This window comes from Solanum pennellii, chromosome 5 (genome assembly GCF_001406875.1).
Source record: "Solanum pennellii chromosome 5, SPENNV200".
NCBI classification, from domain to species: Eukaryota; Viridiplantae; Streptophyta; class Magnoliopsida; order Solanales; family Solanaceae; genus Solanum; species Solanum pennellii.
The window spans coordinates 69,601,119-69,620,502 of record NC_028641.1 but is presented as its reverse complement, the minus strand read 5'-3'; positions in this window follow the sequence as shown (position 1 = coordinate 69,620,502).

Below are 19,384 nucleotides of genomic sequence, written 5' to 3'. Positions count from 1 at the left end.
GAAATATATTGAAGAATGAGTGGTATTTATAGGCAAGAAGAATATGTTCTGAAAGGTTGCAACCCTTTCAGAATTCACACGACCATTAATGAAAGTTTGCAACCTTTCAAATAGTTCTGACTGTTCCTGAAAGTTGCAACCTTTTAGAACAGCCATAGCGGGAAATTTAAATAAGACGGAAAAGTTCAAATAAAATGGGTCGCGCGCGGATCCAATCGGATCGGGTTAGTCAACTAAAAAGTTGAAACATTTTGGTTAATTTCCCACTTCTGTTATCAACTAATTATTTGAAAACATTTTTCGCCATTTAATTAATTAATCAAATAATTAAAACAAACTTTGTCCAAAAAATAATCTCTCGATCGATCATTTTCCAAAGCCAAAGTCGTAGCCGAGATGAGCGAGTGACGACGACGACGGTGCGAGAGGGGTTCCTCTTTCCAACCCTTTTAACAATTAATAGGAGTATTTCTGTATTTAAACTCACCTATTTTTCTTTCCATCACCGATGAGGGAGAAATGCCTTTTCATTAAAGCATAAGAGGACTTTTCAAGTTCCCAACTCTTCAAGTTCTCAACTTTTCAAATTTTTCTCCTTCCCTCCATTTCCCATCAATTCTTGCTACATACCCAACAATCCCCCACATTGATGGGGAATGGTTATAACATAGGAATTCACGGACAATTGTGTACTTTACAGGCAAGGATTAATTACATCTGGATAAGTAGGTTTCCCCTTGGACTTTCCGTAGTGAACATATGTCGGATATACTCGATCAATCGGTAGATGTGATATATTTGAACCATCGAGCTTTGGTGTATACCTAGACAACCATACGTCACACAATTAACCCTTTACTGTTTATGGTTCTTACGGTTGTGTTCGTTTCAGCCATGAACACCTCCTGGTTTCATGAGTATATAGAGAATAGGCTTTTGACATAAAATTCTCTTTGAAGCGGCTTCTACTTCACACTCACATAGGTGATTTCTAACCGTGTCATCTCGTAGATACACTATTTGGTCAAATCTACCAAACTTAGCAAATCATTAAAAACTTTAAGCTTTATTACCCCATTAACAAGCCTTAAAGTCTTAACCTTGTTCCTGAACATTGTCTTCATCATGAGAATTGATTGAGTAAATTGACAATGTCGAACCGTCAGCCACAACTTTGTTTTTCTCATTGAATCTAGCTCTTGGGATCTCCAGTCTGCTAGATAGAGCGTCGTGCTGACTTGTCCTAAGTCGTAAACCCATTCCCTTAGATGATCTTTCAACTGCCTCTCTCACTAGGCCTTTCGTTAGTGGATCTGACACATTATCGCTTGACTGGACATAGTCAATTGTTATAATTCCACTAAAGAGCAGTTGTCTTACGGTGTTATTTCTCCGTCGTATATGACGAGACTTTCCGTTGTACATAACGCTCCCTGCCCTACCTATTGCTGCTTGACTATCGCAATGTATGCAAATTGGTCCAACAGGTTTGGTCCAGAAAGGAATATCCTCTAGGAAATTCCGAAGCCATTCAGCTTCTTCACCAGTCTTATCCAAAGCAATGAATTCAGATTCCATTGTGGACCGAGCAATACATGTATGTTTGGACGATTTCTAAAAGACTGCTCCTCCACCAAGTATGAACACATAACCACTCGTGGATTTTACATCATTTGACCCGGAGATCCAATTTGCATCACTATATCCTTCAATCACAGCAGGATATTTATTATAATGCAAAGCATAATGTTGTGTATATTTTAGATAACCCAACACACGTTTCATTGTAATCCAGTGAGTTTGATTCGGATTACTAGTGAATCAACTCAGTTTACCAATAGCACATGATATATCTGGTAGCGTACAACTCATAATATACATCAAACTTCCTAACACTCTGGCATATTCCAATTGAGAGTCACTTTGACCTTCATTCTTTTTAAATGAGCTTAAATCAATTGGAGTTTTGACAACATTGAAATTCAAGTACTTAAACTTATTCAATACTTTTTCAATATAATGAGATTGAGATAATGCTAGTCCCTGGGGAGTTTTGATAATCCTGACCCCTAAGATCAAATCAGCAACTCGTAAGTCCTTCATATCGAACTTGCTGGACAGCATACGCTTAGTAGCATTTATATCGTCAATTTCTTTACTCGTTATTAACATGTCATCAACATACAAACAAACAATGACTTCATGATTCATAACATTTTTAACGTAAACACATTTATCAGATTTGTTAATCTTGAATACATTTGCCAACATTGTTTGGTCAAATTTAGCATGTCATTGTTTGGGTGCTTGCTTGAGTCCATAAAGTGACTTCACAAGTATGCACACTTTCTTTTCTTTACTAGGAACAATAAACCCTTCAGGTTGTTCCACGTAAATTTCTTCCTCCAACTCTCAATTTTAAGAAGGTTGTCTTTACATCCATTTGGTGGATTTTAAGATCATGCACTGCTTCTAGTGCTATTAACATCCTAATTGATGTTATCTTTGTTACTGGAGAGTATGTGTCAAAGTAGTCCAGACCTTCCTTTTGTCTGTACCCTTTGACTACCAGTCTAGCTTATATTTGTCAATAGTCCCATCAGGTTTCATTTTCCTTTTAAAGATCCCCTTTGATCCTAAAGGTTTATTTCCTGGAGAAGGATCAGTCAATTCCCAAGTGTGATTGCTTAAAATTGATTAGATCTCACTGTTGACTGCTTCTTTCCAATTAGTTGACTCGGACGAAGACATAGATGCTTTAAATGTTTGAGGCTCATTTTCAAGCAATAGTGCTACAAAATCTGGTCCGAAAGAAATATATTTTCGTTGCCGAGTACTACGCCTAGGTTCCTCACTAGTTAGAATATTTTCCATTGATTCTTCTCGTGGTCGTTTAGGTCTTTCACTTGTTGACTCACTTTTATTTTTATACGGATAAATGTTTTCAAAAAACTCTACATTATCTGATTGAATTATCGTATTAACATGAATCTCAGGATTATTAGATTTGTGAACCAAAAACCGACAGGCTTTATTGTTCACAACATACCCAATAAAGACACAATCTACTATTTTGGGTTCAATTTTGACCCTCTTCGGTAAAGGAACCTCTACCTTGACTAAATACCCCCAAACTTTAAAATATATCAAGTTGGGTTTCCTTCCTTTCCACAACTCATATGGAATTGATTGTGTTTTTCGATGGGACACTCTATTGAGTATTTATTAGCTGTAAGGATGGGTTCACCCAAAGGTTCCGCGGTGAACCAAAATTGATCATTAAGACATTCATCATTTTCTTTAATGTTCTGTTCTTCCGTTCTGCCAAACCATTTGACTGTGGTGTATAAGGTGCAGTAGTTTGATGAATAATACCATATTCCAAACATATCTCTGCAAAAGGAGATTCATATTCTCCACCCCTATCACTCCGAATCATTTTTATCTTTAGATTCAATTGGTTCTCCACTTCATTTTTGTATTGCTTAAATGCATCAATTGTTTCATCCTTACTATTAAGCAAATATACATAACAAAATCGAGTGCAGTCATCAACAAAAGTTATAAAATACTTTTTCCCACCAAGAGATGGTGTTTACTTCATATCGCATATATCTGTGTGAATTTAGTCTAAAGTTTTAGAATTTCTTTCAACAGACTTATAAGGATGTTTAACAAACTTACTTTTCATACAAATTTCGCATTTCAATTTATCGCATTTAAAATTAGGCAATACTTCTAGATTTTACATGTCCCAAACGGGCATGCCATAAATCATTTAACTCCAACAAGTAAACAGAAGCAGAATTTTTATTAATACTGTCAACAACCATTACATTCAGTTTGAAAAGACCATCATTGAGGTAGCCCTTTCCTATGAACATTTCATTCTTACTTATTACAGCTTTATCACTAACTAGGACACACTAAAACCCGTTCTTAACGAGTAGTGCAGTAAAAACTAAATTCTTCCTAATAGTAGGGAGATGCAGAACATTGTTCAAAGTCAACACCTTGCCAGATGTCATTTTCAACATTACTTTCCCAGTTCCTGCAATCCTTGTTATTGTTGTGTTTCCCATGAATAAATCTTCATCGTACTCCGCAGGAATGTACGTTGCAAAGGCTTCTTTCGCAGAGAAAATATGTCTAGTGGCACCTGAGTCGAGAAACTACTCCTTGATATTTCCAACTAAGTTACACTCCGAGATCATTGCACACAAGTCATCTGCATCTTCCATCTTCTCCACGATGTTTGCTTGACTTTTACTTTTGCCTTTGTCTTTGTCCTTTCTTGGAGCACGACAATCAGAAGACATATAACCAGCCTTGCCACATTGTAACAGTTGCCTTTGAAATTCTTCTTGGCCTATTCTGACTTCTGAGCGTTGGACTTCTTTCTCTTTTTGTCTTTGGTAGGAGCTTCTTCAACAATATTAACTCCAATGATTGTTGAACTCTTACGCGACTTCTTTTCGGCATTTTTGTTATCTTCCTCAATCTTGAGCCGAATTACAAGATCTTCAAACTTCATTTCTTTACGCTTGTGCTTTAGATAATTCTTGAAATCGTTCTACGAAGGAGGCAACTTCTCGATCATTGCAGCCACTTGAAAAGCTTCATTTACTACCACATCTTCAGCAATCAGATCACGGAGAATAAGTTGAAGTTCCTGCACTTGTGATCCAACAGTTTTACTATCTACCATTTTATAGTCTAAAAACTTTGAGACCACAAACTTTTTCAAGCATGCATCTTCTGTCTTATATTTCTTCTCAAGTGCATCCCACAACTCTTTTGAAGTTGTGATTGCACTATAGACATTATATAATTCATCCTCTAAAGCACTCAAAATGTAACTTTTACATAGGAAGTCTGTCTGTTTCCATGCTTCAATGATCATGAATTTTTCTCTGTCAGTCATATCATCAGCACGAACTGAGTATCTTCACTTGTAAATTTCTGCAGACCAAGAGTGGTAAGCCAAAAAAAATACTCGTTGCTGCCATCCTTTGAAATTCACACCTGTGAATTTACCCGATTTCTCTGCTTGTGGTACAACAGTTCGGGTTGGTGCAGCAACAGCCACTGTAACACCATTGTTTACCATTTCTAATAAACAAAAATTGATACAATCTTAGTATGCAATAAATTATAATTGCAGACATAAAGGAGTATAAAATCATGAAGATTTTTGTCTCCACCAGAAACACAGACTGTTAAAAAATAATTTCCTTAAGATTGTTTCTGAATCTGTATTATCAAAACCAGAAATTACTGATTCTAATAAATTGTTCAGAAACACGAAGTAGCTGAAATTTATAGAATCAATAAGAGAGATGAACAGAAATTTAATTCACAAAAACTAAAATTTGTAAAAACGTACCATAATCTGGAAAAACCTTTTTTTTTTAAAAAAAGTGCATTGAACTCACAGTGTCCCCTTAAGGAAATTATTCCCCTCTAGTATCCGAGGTTTGATTTGGAATATAATCTCCCAGGGTAAAATGATCTTAATCAGCAAATTGTAGATACCAAAAACTCTACTGTCAGCGAACCAATCCACAGCAAGAAAGTACACGAAGAAACATGTGTGCAGAAGAAGAAGAAGATCAGAAAATTCGTTTGGAAATATTCTAAAGAATGAGTGGTATTTATAGGCAAGAAGAATATGTTCTGAAAGGTTGCAATCCTTTCAGAATTAACACGACCATTAATGAAAATTTGCAACCTTTCAAATGGTACTGACTGTTCCTGAAAGTTGCAACCTTTCAAAACAGTCATGTCGGAAAAAGTTCAAATAAAACGAATCGCGCGCGGATCCTAGTCGGGTCGGGTTAGTCAACTAAAATGTTGAAACATTTCGGTTAATTTCCAACTTCTGTTATCAACTAATTATTTGAAAATATTTTTGGCCATTTAATTAAATAAATAAATAAATAAATAAATAAAATTTTGTCCAAAAAATAATCTCTCGATCATTTGCCGAAGCCGAGACGAGCGACGACGACGGCGCGAGGGGGGTCCTTCTTTCCAACCCTTTTAACAATTAATAGGAGTGTTTCTGTATTTAAACTCTCCTATTTTTCTTTCCATCACCGATGAGGGACAAATGCCTTTTCATTAAAGCATAAGAGGACTTTTCAAGTTCCCAACTCTTCAAGTTCTTAACTTTTCATATTTTTCTCTTTCCCTCTATTTCCCATCAATTCTTGCTACATAACCAACATTAATCATGTTTTGTTATTATCTATGTTGCTCTGACTCTTCAAAAATGTCAACAGGTGTGCAATGAATTCTCCAAAAGTTGTCTATTTATGGAGAATCCGACACAGATATGACATTGAAAGTAAAGTGAGCGTGAAAGGGGTTCAGGAATCGATTTTTTTTATAAGGGCTAAAATCATCCTAACAGACCGGTAGACTTGAACCTTATTCCTACAAAACTTGATCAATTCGATCTGAAAGAAGCCCGGTTACTCCTTTTCAAAAAAAATCAAATATTCTTCTTCTTTTTACTAGTTTATCCAAGAGTTACTCGATGAATTAGTTGATTGGAATTGCGGGATATTTCTTCCTTATAGAAATTAGAAAGACTTGAAAGTTGAATACTCAATATGCACAAATTAGGTTATTCTCTATACATACAGTTGGATCCTAAACGTGTCATAGGATTTACATGAAAATTGAAACCTCTCTTAATCTAAATTCTCAATCATTTGACTAGATAATAGTCTCATGAAATATGGAATAACCAAACAACTTGAGTAATTTTCTTTCCATCAATATTCAATGTGTATAACCTCTTTCATTCTTCTTGGTTGCTAATTATAAGCAGGGTGATTTCTTTTGGAATGACATGACTCCTTGTGTATGCTGAGCTTGAAGTCGTTTCTCGGAAATGAGAATCTCAAGGTTTGTCAATGCACTTGTCATGAAAATTATATAGTCAATTGTGGATGTTTGTTGCATACAGTTGGGTGAGGATTCATGTTTATAGCTTAGGATCATCCAATTGAATTTAAAACGACTTTATATGTGGATGGCCAAGACATATCTTGATGACTTGATGGTATGCATGAATTTATTAACTTTCCCCCCTATTATATTGTTATCTTGGACATTCCAACAAAGAGGTGAGCATATATATCAAAGGCTATGTTGGTAGGATCCTCTAAAAATATCACTGCACTCAAGTCAAGTCCAACAACAGTTTTTAAGGAACATAGATCAATGATTGAATTATCTGCTTCATTGAGGCAAACTTCTGAATCATTCTCCTTTGCATAGGAAAAATTCATTGAGTTCAAAAGTGGCATGCGAAATGTGTCACCTATTGGGGGAATTGTAGTCAGGAAGGAAGGGATGAATTTGTAAAGTATGACAAGGTATAGACAACTTCCATAGTATTGCATATATGTTTTTGCAGTAATGTTAATCTCCAGCAGATTATTTTCTCTTTGATTTAAAGACAATTTTAAAACTATAACCAGGTACAGAAGATACGCGAAACAATGATATCAGTGCTTAAACGAAATTTTGCACACCTTAATCTCACCTTCTCCATTCGAGGCCAAATAAGTTACGATGTGAGGGTCTTTAAGGGTGTGTTTGGTATGAAGGGAAATGTTTTCCAGGAAAACATTGTAATCAAAAATATTTTTTTAAAAAACAAGTAGTAAATAAAAAAAATTTGGGGGGTGGGGGCTGATAGCTCCAATTACACCTCCCTAAAGAAGCATAAGCGATCGTTATCAAGTAAAGAATTCAACTAATAGGTTGGGGTCGATCCCACGAGAAATATGGTTTGGACTTAATTTTAACCTACAACTATATATTTTTAGTCAAGGTATTTCCAAAATAATGAAGTAAAGGGAGGTTTTGTGAAACAGATTCCTTCAATTGTATGATTAGCAAGTGAACAAGAGTAAACTTTGGTTGTTATCAAGATAAGAAAGTAACTAGGGTGTATGTGTTCCCCACAAGTTCATAAAGCGGTATTCCTAGTAATAGCAATCATTTCCTAGTGTATTACATGCAAAGTGATAAGTTAGGTATCTCTAAATACTTGGTCCGGCATCTAGAGAATTTCAACCTGCACCTTGGTCCGGCTGCGTGTATATAATTTACTAACCATTACCATTACCTCCTATTAGACATCACATCGATGTATGGCTTAGTTTTCACCCTCGCACCAATCGACACTAGCCTATTAGATAGTATCATACAAAATCTATGTTGATAACTCTTTTCTTATTAACTACGTCCTTGATCCGGAAAGTAGCAACAAGGCGAGTTCTAACGCGTGCACTCGTTAAAAAGACTTCTAAGCGAAAGAATTATCAATGTATGCAAAAACACTATTCAAGAATTGCTTAATTACTAGTTATACTTTGTTAATCCCTCAGGGTTCCCACAACCTTAGTTGTGGATTTAGTTACTCATATTAGTAAGAATACAATCAATGTTGATAGATGAAGAGACCATGAACTTACGTAATACGAATAGTAAACCGAGAAATTGCACTTGAAATGCAAATTAAAAGCTTCATAACCGAATTCGAAAATCAATTATTTGTCAAAGTTGCAAAAACTAATCTCCAAAACATAAACTAGAACAATAGTAGTTGTGGCTAACCCCAAAAAATGAGGTTTTATGCCCTATTTATAGACAATAAAATCCTAATTAAAAAGGAATTCAAATAAGAAAAGTTTGTTCAGGCACGCGGCTTCAATTTATGAGGCCAACTGATAGACCGTCGATCGATTGACAATCCGTGGTTTGCTTCTGTCAGCCAAGACTTAGAAAAAATATTCAGCCTCCGGATAACATCTTCTCTGAATCAAACGAAAAACCAACAACACGGTCCGTCGATGTTTCTCCATGACTCCACACTTTGAATCTTCAAGTATTAGGTACTAGAACCCTCGCAGTATCATACTAAGATCAATCAGTACGGTCCGTCGATCGATCAATTGATAGCCGATGCTAGCCGTAGTTCCGCACTTGGTCAAAGTTCCCTGATTTCCTCTAATACCTGGGTTGCTCATCTACGATCCTCATCTACGGGGCCGTCAATGGATCGACGATCTGTCGATTGCCTCCGTTAGTCCTTTTTCTGCACTTTCTTAGTTGTCTCCTTCGTTTTATGCCTGAACATGTTTCATGCAAAACAAGACACAAAACTTATTAAAACCAATACAAAAAGACTCTAGACACACACAACACTTAAGTGAAATGCATTAGAAATATCGTGAACTCACGGTACGTCAGGGGTGGGGGTCGAGGGTAGGGGTGGGGTGAAAATAAAATTTGAAATTGCAAACTTTTTTTAAAATTAAACTTTAAAAAAAATTGTGGGGGAAGGGTGGTAGGGGGATGGTGGATGGGGTGAGGGTGGGATAAAAAAAATTGAACTTGAAAATATTTTTTAAAATGAGCTTTAAATTTATTTTTTGACAAAAATAAACAAAATTTTCAACAAAAATATTGTAATTTGAAGTTGGAGGAAAGTTTTGGAAAATGTTTTCCTTAATTTTTAAAGGGGAGTCATTTTCTTTAAATTTGAGGAAAATGAGTTGATTTGAAAAATATTTTCCAAACATTTTACCCAACCAAACATGAGAAAATTGGGAAACATTTTTCAAAAAATATTTTTCTTTCATACCAAACACACAATAAGCCTTTTCTTGTGCTCATTGATCGTTGAACGTTTTAGGCAGATGATTTGGGGATGTTGTTCATGACAAACTTTTCGCCAAGGCTGGTACAAGACTTATTGTTTGAGATACGTTGAAGAATTTAATGAAATTCACTTTTTTGAAACAAACTTACAAGGTAATATTTAGTTACTGATGTGTTTGAAGTTTTCTTTTTTTGTTTGGGCTGATATACAAGTCCTGTTTTTTACTTGAACACGCAAATATAACTACTATTACAATTCTAGAATTGTATTGATAACTCTTGATATGAACATGTTCTTTGATGATTTTTAGTTGACTCTCGAATAGGTCTTGTTCTATCTCTCAAATCTCTCTGTGTGATAATATTTCAAAGCATCAATGCAATTTTTATATTGAAGTCCACGACCTTTCATGAATCCAACCCTTGTTTGACTTGATTTTGAGTTAGTCAAACTTCTTATAATTCCAAGCTATGTAATTCCTTTTGTTCAACTATGATAACCTTTCATGTCTTTGAACTCCAAAATTGTTATCTCATGTATTCATGTAGGTAAAACAGAATCAAAAAAAATGAAATTGAAATATAGAAAATAAAACAATTTGAGTCCACAAAATTTACTGTGTATCCTTGAGATATTTAATCTCCTTAAGAATCTGAGATTGCAAATTAATTCCTCCTAAAATAAAACGAATTAATCATTAAATAAATAGCGGTAATTTGAGAAATCCTCGCTATTTATAGCCATCTATAGGCGTGAACATCCATATTCAGAATAAACAGGTCATTTCCTAGTGAATTTTAATCTCAATTAATCAAATAAATTTTGCCAAAAAGATTATCAATCAATCACGAAGGCGCGAGTGGATACCCTCTACTTAAACCTTTAAAAGCATAAGGAAGTGTTTTCTAATATAAGGACAATCATTTTTCTTTTTTGTGTCAATATGAGAAAATGACTTTTCATTTCCCTTCAAATTGGTTTTCCACATCTTCCAACTTCTCATTCACATCTTGCTTAAACCCAATAAATTTCTTATACAATTGAACTAATGCTAATTACAATTCTCTAAGGTCATCTTTTGTGCGTATGGAAAAACTTCTTCTTGCATCAACAAATCAGTCTCCGACAAGTTATTTCGTTCATTGATTTAACGCTATTTTCATGTTCTAATATACATTCGTTATTGTCGTCTTTCTCTTTCTCTTTATTTTTCAAAATAATTTAATTCAAAAAACCTACTAACACAACTTCTTAAATTCATTATATGTTAAAATTTATAGTGTATAGAGGAACGTCAATGCTCTTGTAACATGAATGGATGTAATTACAATTTGTGTTATAACATTAAATTATTCTCTATGATTGGATTAAGTGTGGACATAAATATCGAAAAATCAAGAATCTAAAAAATAGAAACGAATCAAATTGATTCGGTTCTTTGGTCTTCGATTTTTAGTTTGGTATTGATTTTATATTTTTGGAAGTTCGATTCTTTGAATCGGTGTTCGGTGTAAGGGTCTCAAAATTTTGGTGCATCGAAAAATTGTACTTTTATTTTATAAAATTAGAATCAAAATATTTTTTAAACATATATATGGGCATTCTCTTAACTAAAAAGTAAAAATTCAATCAACAATTAAATCATTCATGAACAAATTAAAGTAACAACAAATGTACAATTCAATAGTTAACTCGAATATTAATTTCCAAGAGAAACTCAAGCATATTTCTATCACTGTACATTATGTGAAGGACCATCTTCATACTTGTTTTTCTTGATAAATTGTTGGAAGCACACGTTCTTGACAAAGAAAAATATAGTCTTTTAGTTAGAACAATAAGTGTTCCACAGTAATACGCATCATTTCTTAACATAATTTTAAATTTCTAAGTATCTTATATTTTATCCTTATTTTATTTTTCAAACCGAAAAATGATTTTAAAACACCAAACTAAATCGAACAGAAGTAAAAAAAAATTGAACCGAACCGAATTAGTTTGGTTTAATATATGGTGCACACTTTTCCGAAACAAAAAATTAAAAAATCGAACCGAAATTTGAAATCGAACCGGAGAACCCGAACGCTTACCCCTAGCTTGAACATTAGAATATGGAATCATGAAAAAAAAAAGTATAAAAAATAGCAGTATAGTTTGCAATATTCTTTAGTTTATTCATGCATGACCTTTTTTGTTTGTTACAATTGAAAGAACGTCTACCATGAAATAAAGACAACAATAAAATTTAGAACTTTGTATTTCTTATGAGAGTACAACTCTTGAAAAATACAACACTTGAAGAAACGTTGAAAATGTTCTAAACAAACTAAAACATTTAATTAGGGGCTTGTGGACTCCGAAGGAATTTTATTTAGATCTATATCTATTGAATTTTCACGCAACTTTTTGCCCCTGACATTACCTGCAGTTGAGCAACAATCCTCTGGTGGTGTTGGGGGCATATCTGTGGTGGATCTTGTTTGTAGCTCTGATGGTAAATCATTTGACGACATTATACCTAATATGTTAAAATTTCGTAAGAGGAAAGGTGCTTGTTGTTTCATTGAATGAGATTGGAAATGACTCATAAATTTTTCATGAGTGTCACCGATTTGAGTACATATAGGGCAACGAAGAAGCGTAGAGTGAGAACTCAATGTTCGAAAGAACATAACAGTATACGCATCTGTGTTAGACATGTTAATATATGTAATTGAAAAAATTGAATATTTTTTAAAGAGATATCGAGCTTTCCTTTTGATTTATTCAAAAAGAAAGAATGATACTGAGTGATGCAACTCAATTCTTCAAAATATATGAAGAATTTATAGGTCAGTACGTCAGTTGCGCATAGCTATATGTGGACCGCGCTCATGCCAAGATATATAGTAAATTTATTAAAATAATAATACTAAGGCTAGATGACAAAAACAAATAAAATTAAATAGAATAAAAAACAATCATTAGTGTTAAAAATAATTTAATTCTTTCTTTAAAAAAATAGAGACCAAAATGAAATTTAGAACTAGTCAGTGTAAAAAAAATATTTTTTTGGTTACTATATTATTTTTCTTCTATAAGAAAAAAATTGTAAATTTCCAAACTATCATATTATGGTCCTTCACTTATTTTCTTTTCATAAGAATTACATAATTTAGATCTTGATTCTTTAAACTAGACATCAAAGTATTAATTTTGAAGAGAAAATGTATCAAACTTGGCTTAAAATAAGGAATTTAGAACTATATATATTATAACATAATTATATTTAAAAAACATAGACCAAGAATCAAATTTAGTACTAGTTGGTGTAATAACTTTTTTTTGGTTGGTCTTTTATTTTTCTTCTATAAAAAAAATGTAAAATAAAATACAAATTACCATACTGTGGTCATTCTTTTATTTTCTTTCCATAATTCTGATAGTGTATTCTTTAAGCTAGATATCAAACTAATTAATTTTGTCAAAATGTATAAAAGAATTATACTATTGTATATTATGGCTAGTGTTTAATTTTTCTTCCATAAAAGGAAAAATATTTAGATTTTGTAGCAAAATTTTTTTTTTGTAAAAAAAAATGTATGAAATTTGATTTTTTAAAAAAGAACAGAATTTAAATCTTAGTTCTTTAAACAGGATATCAAACTAATTAAATTTGTAAAAATGCATCAAAGTTGGCTTAAAATAAGGAATTTAGAACAATATAAATTACACATCTGCCAAAAATGAAATTTAGAACTAGTTACTGCAATAATATTTTTTTGGATAATCAAAATAGATTATAAACTACCATATTGTGGTTATTCTTTTATTTTCTTCTCATAAAATGAAAACACTTTAGATTTGTATTTTTTAAGCCATATATCAAACTGATTAATTTTGTAAAAATGTATCAAAAATTATAATATAGTATATTGTGGAAATTATTTAAATACTTAGATTTTGTAGCTAGAGTTAAAATTAATTTTAAATTGTATGCAATATGATTTAAAGTAAATACTAACATAATTATATCTTTATTCTTTAATTTAGATATCAAACTATTTAACTTTCTAAAAATTGTATCAAACTTGGCTTAAAATAAGAAATTTTGAACTACATAAACTATAATATAGTTTTTTTAAAAAAAATAAGATATTAAAACATAGACCAAAAGTTAAAATTTGAACTAGTTAGTATAATAATATTATTTTGTTAGTCTTCTATTTTTCTTCTTTAACAAAGAAATAATTGTAAATAATCACAAACTACCATATTATGGTCATTCTTTATTTTATTTTATTTTATAAAAGAAAATAATTTAGATCTGAATTCTTTAAAGTAGATATCAAACTGATTAATTTTGTAAAAATATATCACACATTATAATATGGTAAATTATGGATAGTATTTAATTTCTCTTCCATAAATAGAAAAAAATATTTAAGTTCTGTAGATATATTTAAATTTTTTTAATGTACTAAAATTTGATTCAAAGTAAAACAAAAATATAATTGGGATCATAATTTTTTAAACTAGATATCAAAGTAATTAATTTGGTAAAAATGTATCAAATTTGGCTTAAAATAATGAATTTAGAGCCACATAAATTATAATATAATTTTTTAAAAAAAGAATAAAACATAGACCAAAAATGAAATTTAGAACTAGTTTGTATAATAATATCTTTTTTTGTTAGTCTTTTATTTTTCTTCTATAAGAAAAAGAATTTGTAAATAGATTACAAGCTATCTTATTGTAGTCATTCTGTTATTTTCTTTTCATAAGTAGAAAATAATTTAAATCTGATCTTTAAATTAGATATCAAACTAATTAATTTTGTGTAAATGTATCAAAAATTATAATATAGCATATTATGGCTAGTATATAGTTTTTCTTCTCTAAAAAATATATTTAGATTTTGTAGCTAGATTTAAAATTATTTATTCTTTTTTAAATCTATGAAATTTGATTTAAAGTAAAGAAGATAATTTAAATCTTGATTCTTTAAACTAGATTAAAATAAGAATTTAGAAATACATAAATTATAATATAATTTTTATGAAAAAATAAATAAAACATAGACCAAAAATTAAATTTAGAACAAGTTAGCATTATAGTACTTTTTGGTTAGTCTTTTATATTTCTTCTGTAAGAAAATATAAATGTAAATAAATTGCAAAATATCATATTGTGGTCATTCTTTTATTTTCTTCATATATAAGAATATAATAATTTAGATCTGAATTCTTTGAACTAGATACTAATCTGATTAACTTTTTAAAATGTATAGAATTATAATATAGTATATTATGGCTAGTATTAATTTTTCTACCATAAAACAAAAAAATATTTAGATTTTGTAGCTAGATTTAAGTTCTTTTTAAAACAATGTATAAAATTTTATTTAAAGTAAAGAACAAAGAGATCTTGATTCTTTAAATTAGATATCAAACTAATTAACTTTGTAAAAATGTATCAAACTTGGCTTAACATAAGGAATTTACATAAGTTATAATATAATTTTTACATAAAAATAAAACATAGACCAAAAATGAAATTTAGAACTAGTTAGTGTAAGAATATGGTTTTTGTTAGTCTTTTATTTTTCTTCTATAAGAAAAAAAATTGCAAAAAATAGATTACAAACTACCATATTGTGGCCATTCTTTTATTTTCTTTTCATAAGAAAAAAATAATTTTAGATTTTGATTCTTTAAACTAGATATCAAACTAATTAATTTTTTAGAAATGAATCCAAAATTACAATACACTATATTATGGCCCGTATTTTATTTTTGTAGCTAGAATTAAATGTGTTAAATTTTTTTACAAAATATACGAAATTTGATTTAAAATAAAAATTTGAATTTAAAGGTCAAATGTAAATACTAAAACATAATATATTATGACTAGTCTTTCATTTTTATTTGGTAAGAGAAAAATAATTTAGATCTTAAAGAATTGAATTTAAAATTAAAAGTTAATAACATTATATAGTTTATTCTGATCAGCCTTTATTTTTATTCGGTAAAAATAATAATATTTTAAATTTTGAAGTAAAGAGCTGAATTTAAATTAAAAGCAAATATCTTAGCTTGGTTTATTGTGATCGATCTTTCATTTTTATGATGTATACCAAAAATAATTTAAATTTTAAAAATAAATATCATAACATGAAAAATTACAAGTGTTATTCAATAAATATTTTCCTCCATGCCAAATACACCATTGTCAAATAAAATACCCAAATAAAAATGAAAAATGAGTAATAATGTGATGGGACTTGCACACTAAAGTTTTGGATTAAATCTGAAATTCATGATATGTAGATTAAGTCAATTTTTTTTATTAATAAAGTTGGATTAACGTTTAAGTAAAAAAAAATACTCCTCATATATATTTAAGAACATACATTACATTCTATGAATCTATTAATTAATAATTAAAAATATAATAAATTAATTATTAGTGATAACATATTCAAATTAATATATTATCAAATTAAATTTATTTTATTATTTTATTTTAATATTTAAGACAGGTAAGAAAAATTAAAAATCGTGTGTGTATAGAAGATGTTACTGTTGAAATCAAATTAACACAATTTAGGAGTCATAGTGGAATTCAAACCTCTCTTCATAATCTTCTCCCTAAAGATTTCATAACATACTTTTGTTCTTATGTTTATAGAATTCGATAATAATCGTTTGATATGATTTTCACTTAATTTTCTATTTCATTTGCAAAAAATTCATGTAACTTTTTTGCTTTAATTCTAAGTCATGGAAAAAAAATATTAAAATCTCTTTTATGACACTACAAAAGGTCCTAGGTTGTAGCAAAATCATAGCTTGAGTGTAGGTATTCACAAACGAAAAAGACAAAGCCTACTGTAAATATTCACAAACGAAAAAGACAGTCTATGGTAGATTTGAAGGATTTGAACAACAAAAAAAGTTATTGCAAATATATTAAAAGTTCAAGTTATTTATTTTTCATATTTTGATGTTTTTTACTTTTCAGAGTTTGAATGTCTTTTATAATTTTTATGAAGTGATATATATTCCGCAGTCTTTGTTGTATGAATCATGAATGAACTTGAAATATGTTCATAAATAGGTATAAAATCATCATTTATTGTTAGTAACTATGATTATCAAGTATGCATTATACATAGTGTGAATTGTTGTTGGTGGATGTGGATATGAAATAGGTATTAAATGTGCATTCTAATTACTTAGCTTATGATTTTAGTAAAATGTATGAAATATACATTAATATAAGTTCCTAATTCTTTTTTCAAACAGTATAAAATTAGCACCCAATTAATTTCAACTAATTAAGTTCAGTTCATCAGTACTTGTTATCAATATATATACCAAATTTATACACTTTCTGAATAATTTATTAATGAATAAAAAGATATGTTTATTACCAATTATATACTCTACAATATATAATTTATCTTTTATAAAACAGGTTTCATTCACATTGTATACCAGCCATATTTTGTGAATAACCCTATTGCATTTATAACTCCTCAAATTGTATAAAATCAGATCCAAATAGATTAAATTTTGTTTTTTCACTTGTTTCAATTTATATATCAAATTCATACACTTTATGAATAAGTTATTGAAGTAGCTTTCATAAATATTACATACATACTTGTTTTAATACCAATTTGACACTCACATTATGTATATTCAATTGAACATCATCACAATTAGCTTATTGATTTTTTTTTTATTTGGATGCTGTTACTTAGTTTTTTTTGTTTTTTTGCAGGCATAATACATATATTGGATCCTAAACTTGGTTTCAAATTTTAACTTTGACCTCCAACTTTCATAATGCACAAACAAACACTTTAACTATCCAACTTTTAAATAAATAAACACATGAGTCCTACATGACACAATACACGTAGGACATCACGTAGGACAAAAAATGACATGTAGGATGACATATAGGACATTTGTGTCTATTTGTTCAACTTTATACAAGTTTAAGTGTCTATTTGTGCACATCCAAAGTTGAAGGGCATAAATGTAATTTGAAGCCAAGTTAAAGGGCATATTTATGTATTATGCCTTTTTTTGCAAGTATTTTATGAAAATTTATTAGTTGTGTTTTAGTGTTTTTTTATAGTGAAATGTTACTTAGTTTGAATTTGATGTATAACAATGGAATTAAATTGGATATTAAAAGTAGGCTTCAATATTTCTGTTTTTTTATGATTTTGTGATATCTGAATTTTATATTAATCATTGATTTTTTATGTGTAAATTTGAAACTTCTTAAATACATATTTTATTGGTAAAAGTTATTGACAATACCCAATGTATATGTATATTTCTTGGAACCACAAAATATATTAATATCATATAGTTGAACTATTTTATTTTTTGAACACCAAAATTCAAAACAAATTGATAAAGTAGGGGAGTTTCCAAATTTTGAACATTAAAAATTATTTTACAGAGCATTTTTATACCCAAGTTTAATTGTAAGATGTATTTATTCTGAACAATTCATAAACATCTGCTTAGAATCACAATTCATACCGTCTATTCATTAATTTTGACATGAACAATTATCTAATTTTGACACCACAAACTATTCATATATCATACCACACAACAGTGTTCTGAAGTTGAATAATGTAGACCACATTTTAATATTTATACATAAATTTTATTCTACTAATTATTGCACCAAATAAATTTATATATCAAAAATTCGTTTCATGATTAAGAAAAAATAAATCAACATCCATTATTAAAAGAAGAATTAACAAACAAAAACAGTAAATCGCTACTCAGAATCAAAGTGTCTAATAAGGCTAGAAAGAAAAAAAAATAAAAATAGAGAAGTTTTGTTCTTCGATGGTGATCCCTAAGCCTTCCTCATACAAAAAAGTTTTTGTCTCCAAGTGAAGAGCTGCAAGTTGTCATACCTTCACGATTGTAATCAAAGCCCGACTCCACATTTGTGGCGAAATTCCAACAAGTATTCCATTAATTCAAGAGCAAAGTGAGCTCTTGAGTTAGCGGTCATGAGTAGAAGAATCAGTGAATCACATGTTTTTTTATAAGATTTTACAAAGATTGTAATCCCCGCATAAATTATTAAAATCAAATATTATTACTAATCGCCAGTTTTCTCGTCTTGAATATTATTTTTCAAGAATAAAATTTGGTTGTTTACAAATTTGGCACGCCCATTAAAAAAATCTTTACTTCTCATATCTTCTCTTCAACAAACAAAGTTCAAGTACCCTAAAATGGATTCCAGGAAGGTCAAATTGAAATTCGCATCCGCAAGAACTATTGAATCTGAATTCTCTATTATATTGGAAAACATCCTAGTTTTACGAAGGGAAGCATGAGATCAAACACAAAGAATCAATCCAAATTGCTAGGACAACAAGCCTCACAAGTGCAATCTGAATCTACTATTGTCTTTGGTTCATCTTCAAAATGTGTGAGATCCCACGCGAACACCACAAAATAAGGGGATGGCATCGCCTAAATGGTCAAGAAGGTCCTTGCCAAACTTAATTTATCTATATCTAAAAAGTCCTTACTCTAGTTGATTGTGATGTCTCAAACACTAGATCTACTCGCATGATAAGTTTGCATCTAATATCCAGAAATCTCCATGTTATTTATCATCTAAACAGTGATACATACAATGATGATTAATGCTTCATAT